At 34.2% G+C, this 8411-nt stretch overlaps 2 non-coding genes across 2 annotated transcripts; both read left to right on the top strand.

The window, feature by feature from the left end:
* The first annotated feature begins 2853 nt into the window (after positions 1-2853).
* On the top strand, positions 2854-2927 carry TRNAN-GUU (transfer RNA asparagine (anticodon GUU)). Its single transcript has one exon. It is a non-coding gene; the product is annotated as a tRNA-Asn (tRNA).
* A 2261-nt stretch (positions 2928-5188) lies between these two features.
* TRNAY-AUA (transfer RNA tyrosine (anticodon AUA)) lies at positions 5189-5262 on the top strand. Its single transcript has one exon. It is a non-coding gene; the product is annotated as a tRNA-Tyr (tRNA).
* The last annotated feature ends 3149 nt before the right edge of the window (positions 5263-8411 follow it).

The raw sequence follows: 8411 nt of genomic DNA, 5'->3' as shown, positions 1-8411 counted from the left end.
CAAGCTGGAAAGATGATTTTAATATATCACTTGTACATTTTGTATTGCTCTTCTGGTGACAATGTAGTTTGTTTTTGTCAATTACCATTTTAATAATAGGGTAAAGAAAATGAAGTGGATTTTTGAAAGAAAACAATACTGTCAATATACTATTAAAACAAATTAAAATGGTAAAAGTTATTGTACTTTAAGTAAAAATAAAAGAGCCAAAATATCAATCCCAGTTTTGGATTACTTTAATTAACAAAAAAAAATGCATATAGCAGAGGATAGTTTCAATCTGCCTACCTCTGGGTTATGGGCCCAGCATGCTTCCATTGCAGTACTCTGCTGCACATGTAAGTGCAAGAGATCCTGAAGCACTCACTCATCATGGGAAAGTACCAATGTGTTTCTTCGTTGGTTGATGGAAGAAACATCTTACAAAAACTCTCCAGATTATTGACTTTTTAAAGTTTTTCTAGGAAACGTTTTAGATGAATGCTTATTAGCCTTTGTCAGTATGAACTTTTGCAAAGTGTCTCTGTGGCGCAATCAGTTAGTATGTACGGCTATTAACCAAAAGGTTGGTGGTTCAATCCCACCCAGGGACCTAATTGACCTTGTTATCAGATTTTGGTGATCTTTAAGTAGACAAGTCAAATTTCATACCCCCTGTTATGGTGTAGGGTACCTGGCCTTCTCTGATGTAATCAGAGTTAGATTTGATTCAGTGATTTTATAAAAACATCTAGGAAGCACAATTTAGCAGTGGGTTGCAGAGAAAAAGAAATATGCTGGCAAAAAAATCAAATTGCGTGATTAAACAGCTCTTCATTTTCTGGCTTTATTTTTATGCTAACAAATTTGTTCTCTGAAAAGTGTCCACAAAGCCAAGTCTCTGATTAACACCTTTGTAGGGATGGTTTTTCACCTATTACTAAATTAAACTTGCTTCATTGGAAAGGCAGCAAGATGCATCCTCATTTCAATGTCTACTGAAATAATACAGGTTGACACCAGGAAACATTAACGCCACTGCATCCTTGCTGCTTTCTCATGTGGAAGTCTGTTTAATGTGAAAACAAGGTGATATCTAATTAGCACACAGGTAAGAAATTACGAAAATCTTTATTTAAGGGTGAATATGTTTCTCACAAAATTGTTGCCCCAATGCATCATTGAAATTCAAGCTGGAAAGATGATTTTAATATATCACTTGTACATTTTGTATTGCTCTTCTGGTGACAATGTAGTTTTTTTTGTCAATTACCATTTTAATAATAGGGTAAAGAAAATTAAGTGGATTTTTGAAAGAAAACTATACTGTCAATATACTATTAAAACAAATTAAAATGGTAAAAGTTATTGTACTTTAAGTAAAAATAAAAGAGCAAAAATATCAATCCCAGTTTTGATTACTTAAATTAACAAAAAAAAATGCATATAGCAAAGGATAGTTTCAATCTGCCTACCTCTGGGTTATGGGTCCAGCATGCTTCCATTGCAGTACTCTGCTGCACATGTAAGTGCAAGAGATCCTGAAGCACTCCCTCATCATGGGAAAGTACCAATGTGTTTATTCATTGGTTGATGGAAGAAACATCTTACAAAAACTCTCCAGATTATTGATTTTTTAATATTTTTCTAGGAAACGTTCTAGATGTATGCTTATTAGCCTTTGTTAGTATGTACTGTTTGCAAAGTGTCTTGGTGGCGCAATCGGTTAGTGTGTTCGGCTATTAACCAAAAGGTCGGTGGTTCAATCCCACCCAGGGACGTAATTGACCTTGTGATCAGATTTTGGTGATATTTAAGTAGACAAGTCAAAATTTCAAACCCCCTCTTATTGTGTAGGGTACCTGGCCTTCTCTGATGTAATCAGAGTTAGATTTGATTCAGTGATTTTATAAAAAACAGCTAGGAAGCACAATTTAGCAGTGGGTTGCAGAGAAAAAAAATATGCTGGCAGAAAAATCCAATTGAGTGATTAAACAGCTCTTCATTTTCTGGAATTTATTTTTATGCTAACAAATTTGTTCTCTGAAAAGTGTCCACAAAGCCAAGTCTCTGATTAACACCTTTGTAAGGATGGTTTTTCACCTATTACTAAATTAAACTTGCTTCATTGGAAAGGCAGCAAGATGCATCCTCATTTCAATGTCTACTGAAATAATACAGGTTGACACCAGGAAACATTAACGCCACTGCATCTTTGCTGCTTTCTCACATGGAAGTCTGTTTAATGTGAAAACAAGGTGATATCTAATTAGCACACAGGTAAGGAATTATGAAAATCTTTATTTAAGGGTGAAGATGTTTCTCACAAAATTGTTGCCCCAATGCATCATTGAAATTCAAGCTGGAAAGATGATTTTAATATATCACTTGTACATTTTGTATTGCTCTTCTGGTGACAATGTAGTTTTTTTGTCAATTACCATTTTAATAACAGGGTAAAGAAAATTAAGTGGATTTTTGAAAGAAAACTATACTGTCAATATACTATTAAAACAAATTAAAATGGTAAAAGTTATTGTACTTTAAGTAAAAATAAAAGAGCAAAAATATCAATCCCAGTTTTGATTACTTAAATTAACAAAAAAAATGCATATAGCAAAGGATAGTTTCAATCTGCCTACCTCTGGGTTATGGGTCCAGCATGCTTCCATTGCAGTACTCTGCTGCCCATGTAAGTGCAAGAGATCCTGAAGCACTCACTCATCATGGGAAAGTACCAATGTGTTTATTCGTTGGTTGATGGAAGAAACATCTTACAAAAACTCTCCAGATTATTGATTTTTTAATGTTTTTCTAGGAAACGTTCTAGATGTATGCTTATTAGCCTTTGTCAGTATATACTTTTTGCAAAGTGTCTCTGTGGCGCAATCGGTTAGTGTGTTTGGCTGTTAACCAAAAGGTTGGTGGTTCAATCCCACCCAGGGACGTAATTAACCTTGTGATCAGATTTTGGTGATATTTAAGTAGACAAGTCAAAATTTCAAACCTCCTCTTATGGTGTAGGGTACATGGCCTTCTCTGATGTAATCAGAGTTAGATTTGATTCAGTGATTTTATAAAAAACAGCTAGGAAGCACAATTTAGCAGTGGGTTGCAGAGAAAAAAAATATGCTGGCAGAAAAATCCAATCGAGTGATTAAACAGCTCTTCATTTTCTGGCTTTATTTTTATGCTAACAAATTTGTTCTCTGAAAAGTGTCCACAAAGCCAAGTCTCTGATTAACACCTTTGTAAGGATGGTTTTTCACCTATTACTAAATTAAACTTGCTTCATTGGAAAGGCAGCAAGATGCATCCTCATTTCAATGTCTACTGAAATAATACAAGTTGACACCAGGAAACATTAACGCCACTGCATCCTTGCTGCTTTCTCATGTGGAAGTCTGTTTAATGTGAAAACAAGGTGATATCTAATTAGCACACAGGTAAGGAATTAAGAAAATCTTTATTTAAGGGTGAAGATGTTTCTCACAAAATTGTTGACCCAATGCATCATTGAAATTCAAGCTGGAAAGATGATTTTAATATATCACTTGTACATTTTGTATTGCTCTTCTGGTGACAATGTAGTTTGTTTTTGTCAATTACCATTTTAATAATAGGGTAAAGAAAATGAAGTGGATTTTTGAAAGAAAACAATACTGTCAATATACTATTAAAACAAATTAAAATGGTAAAAGTTATTGTACTTTAAGTAAAAATAAAAGAGACAAAATATCAATCCCAGTTTTGGATTACTTTAATTAACAAAAAAAAATGCATATAGCAGAGGATAGTTTCAATCTGCCTACCTCTGGGTTATGGGCCCAGCATGCTTCCATTGCAGTACTCTGCTGCACATGTAAGTGCAAGAGATCCTGAAGCACTCACTCATCATGGGAAAGTACCAATGTGTTTCTTCGTTGGTTGATGGAAGAAACATCTTACAAAAACTCTCCAGATTATTGACATTTTAAAGTTTTTCTAGGAAACGTTTTAGATGAATGCTTATTAGCCTTTGTCAGTATGGAAATTTGCAAAGTGTCTCTGTGGCGCAATCAGTTAGTATGTATGGCTTTTAACCAAAAGGTTGGTGGTTTAATCCCACCCAGGGACCTAATTGACCTTGTTATCAGATTTTGGTGATCTTTAAGTAGACAAGTCAAAATTTCAAACCCCCTGTTATGGTGTAGGGTACTTGGCCTTCTCTGATGTAATCAGAGTTAGATTTGATTCAGTGATTTTATAAAAACAGCTAGGAAGCACAATTTAGCAGTGGGTTGCAGAGAAAAAAAATATGCTGGCAGAAAAATCCAATTGAGTGATTAAACAGCTCTTTATTTTCTTGCTTTATTTTTATGCTAACAAATTTGTTCTCTGAAAAGTGTCCACAAAGCCAAGTCTCTGATTAACACCTTTGTAAGGATGGTTTTTCACCTATTACTAAATTAAACTTGCTTCATTGGAAAGGCAGCAAGATGCATCCTCATTTCAATGTCTACTGAAATAATACAGGTTGACACCAGGAAACATTAACGCCACTGCATCCTTGCTGCTTTCTCATGTAAAAGTCTGTTTAATATGAAAACAAGGTGATATCTAATTAGCACACAGGTAAGGAATTAAGAAAATCTTTATTTAAGGGTGAAGATGTTTCTCACAAAATCGTTGCCCCAATGCATCATTGAAATTCAAGCTGGAAAGATGATTTTAATATATCACTTGTACATTTTGTATTGCTCTTCTGGTGACAATGTAGTTTTTTTTGTCAATTACCATTTTAATAATAGGGTAAAGAAAATTAAGTGGATTTTTGAAAGAAAACTATACTGTCAATATACTATTAAAACAAATTAAAATGGTAAAAGTTATTGTACTTTAAGTAAAAATAAAAGAGCAAAAATATCAATCCCAGTTTTGATTACTTAAATTAACAAAAAAAATGCATATAGCAAAGGATAGTTTCAATCTGCCTACCTCTGGGTTATGGGTCCAGCATGCTTCCATTGCAGTACTCTGCTGCACATGTAAGTGCAAGAGATCCTGAAGCACTCACTCATCATGGGAAAGTACCAATGTGTTTATTCATTGGTTGATGGAAGAAACATCTTACAAAAACTCTCCAGATTATTGATTTTTTAATATTTTTCTAGGAAACGTTCTAGATGTATGCTTATTAGCCTTTGTCAGTATGTACTGTTTACAAAGTGTCTCGGTGGCGCAATCGGTTAGTGTGTTCGGCTATAAACCAAAAGGTTGGTGGTTCAATCCCACCCAGGGACGTAATTGACCTTGTGATCAGATTTTGGTGATATTTAAGTAGACAAGTCAAAATTTCAAACCCCCTCTTATTGTGTAGGGTACCTGGCCTTCTCTGATGTAATCAGAGTTAGATTTGATTCAGTGATTTTATAAAAAACAGCTAGGAAGCACAATTTAGCAGTGGGTTGCAGAGAAAAAAAATATGCTGGCAGAAAAATCCAATCGAGTGATTAAACAGCTCTTCATTTTCTGGCTTTATTTTTATGCTAACAAATTTGTTCTCTGAAAAGTGTCCACAAAGCCAAGTCTCTGATTAACACCTTTGTAAGGATGGTTTTTCACCTATTACTAAATTAAACTTGCTTCATTGGAAAGGCAGCAAGATGCATCCTCATTTCAATGTCTACTGAAATAATACAAGTTGACACCAGGAAACATTAACGCCACTGCATCCTTGCTGCTTTCTCATGTGGAAGTCTGTTTAATGTGAAAACAAGGTGATATCTAATTAGCACACAGGTAAGGAATTAAGAAAATCTTTATTTAAGGGTGAAGATGTTTCTCACAAAATCGTTGCCCCAATGCATCATTGAAATTATAGCTGGAAAGATGATTTTAATATATCACTTGTACATTTTGTATTGCTCTTCTGGTGACAATGTAGTTTGTTTTTGTCAATTACCATTTTAATAATAGGGTAAAGAAAATGAAGTGGATTTTTGAAAGAAAACAATACTGTCAATATACTATTAAAACAAATTAAAATGGTAAAAGTTATTGTACTTTAAGTAAAAATAAAAGAGACAAAATATCAATCCCAGTTTTGGATTACTTTAATTAACAAACAAAAAAATGCATATAGCAGAGGATAGTTTCAATCTGCCTACCTCTGGGTTATGGGCCCAGCATGCTTCCATTGCAGTACTCTGCTGCACATGTAAGTGCAAGAGATCCTGAAGCACTCACTCATCATGGGAAAGTACCAATGTGTTTCTTCGTTGGTTGATGGAAGAAACATCTTACAAAAACTCTCCAGATTATTGACTTTTTAAAGTTTTTCTAGGAAACGTTTTAGATGAATGCTTATTAGCCTTTGTCAGTATGAACTTTTGCAAAGTGTCTCTGTGGCGCAATCAGTTAGTATGTACGGCTATTAACCAAAAGGTTGTTGGTTCAATCCCACCCAGGGACCTAATTGACCTTGTTATCAGATTTTGGTGATCTTTAAGTAGACAAGTCAAATTTCATACCCCCTGTTATGGTGTAGGGTACCTGGCCTTCTCTGATGTAATCAGAGTTAGATTTGATTCAGTGATTTTATAAAAACATCTAGGAAGCACAATTTAGCAGTGGGTTGCAGAGAAAAAGAAATATGCTGGCAAAAAAATCAAATTGCGTGATTAAACAGCTCTTCATTTTCTGGCTTTATTTTTATGCTAACAAATTTGTTCTCTGAAAAGTGTCCACAAAGCCAAGTCTCTGATTAACACCTTTGTAGGGATGGTTTTTCACCTATTACTAAATTAAACTTGCTTCATTGGAAAGGCAGCAAGATGCATCCTCATTTCAATGTCTACTGAAATAATACAGGTTGACACCAGGAAACATTAACGCCACTGCATCCTTGCTGCTTTCTCATGTGGAAGTCTGTTTAATGTGAAAACAAGGTGATATCTAATTAGCACACAGGTAAGAAATTACGAAAATCTTTATTTAAGGGTGAAGATGTTTCTCACAAAATTGTTGCCCCAATGCATCATTGAAATTCAAGCTGGAAAGATGATTTTAATATATCACTTGTACATTTTGTATTGCTCTTCTGGTGACAATGTAGTTTTTTTTGTCAATTACCATTTTAATAATAGGGTAAAGAAAATTAAGTGGATTTTTGAAAGAAAACTATACTGTCAATATACTATTAAAACAAATTAAAATGGTAAAAGTTATTGTACTTTAAGTAAAAATAAAAGAGCAAAAATATCAATCCCAGTTTTGATTACTTAAATTAACCAAAAAAATGCATATAGCAAAGGATAGTTTCAATCTGCCTACCTCTGGGTTATGGGTCCAGCATGCTTCCATTGCAGTACTCTGCTGCACATGTAAGTGCAAGAGATCCTGAAGCACTCCCTCATCATGGGAAAGTACCAATGTGTTTATTCATTGGTTGATGGAAGAAACATCTTACAAAAACTCTCCAGATTATTGATTTTTTAATATTTTTCTAGGAAACGTTCTAGATGTATGCTTATTAGCCTTTGTCAGTATGTACTGTTTGCAAAGTGTCTCGGTGGCGCAATCGGTTAGTGTGTTCGGCTATTAACCAAAAGGTTGGTGGTTCAATCCCACCCAGGGACGTAATTGACCTTGTGATCAGATTTTGGTGATATTTAAGTAGACAAGTCAAAATTTCAAACCCCCTCTTATTGTGTAGGGTACCTGGCCTTCTCTGATGTAATCAGAGTTAGATTTGATTCAGTGATTTTATAAAAAAACAGCTAGGAAGCACAATTTAGCAGTGGGTTGCAGAGAAAAAAAATATGCTGGCAGAAAAATCCAATTGAGTGATTAAACAGCTCTTCATTTTCTGGAATTTATTTTTATGCTAACAAATTTGTTCTCTGAAAAGTGTCCACAAAGCCAAGTCTCTGATTAACACCTTTGTAAGGATGGTTTTTCACCTATTACTAAATTAAACTTGCTTCATTGGAAAGGCAGCAAGATGCATCCTCATTTCAATGTCTACTGAAATAATACAGGTTGACACCAGGAAACATTAACGCCACTGCATCTTTGCTGCTTTCTCACATGGAAGTCTGTTTAATGTGAAAACAAGGTGATATCTAATTAGCACACAGGTAAGGAATTACGAAAATCTTTATTTAAGGGTGAAGATGTTTCTCACAAAATTGTTGCCCCAATGCATCATTGAAATTCAAGCTGGAAAGATGATTTTAATATATCACTTGTACATTTTGTATTGCTCTTCTGGTGACAATGTAGTTTTTTTGTCAATTACCATTTTAATAACAGGGTAAAGAAAATTAAGTGGATTTTTGAAAGAAAACTATACTGTCAATATACTATTAAAACAAATTAAAATGGTAAAAGTTATTGTACTTTAAGTAAAAATAAAAGAGCAAAAATATCAATCCCAGTTTTGATTACTT

Source organism: Pseudophryne corroboree, unplaced genomic scaffold (assembly GCF_028390025.1).
Source record: "Pseudophryne corroboree isolate aPseCor3 unplaced genomic scaffold, aPseCor3.hap2 scaffold_360, whole genome shotgun sequence".
NCBI classification, from domain to species: domain Eukaryota; kingdom Metazoa; phylum Chordata; class Amphibia; order Anura; family Myobatrachidae; genus Pseudophryne; species Pseudophryne corroboree.
Note: the sequence above shows the minus strand (reverse complement) of the source record. Positions and strands in the feature narration are given on the sequence as shown.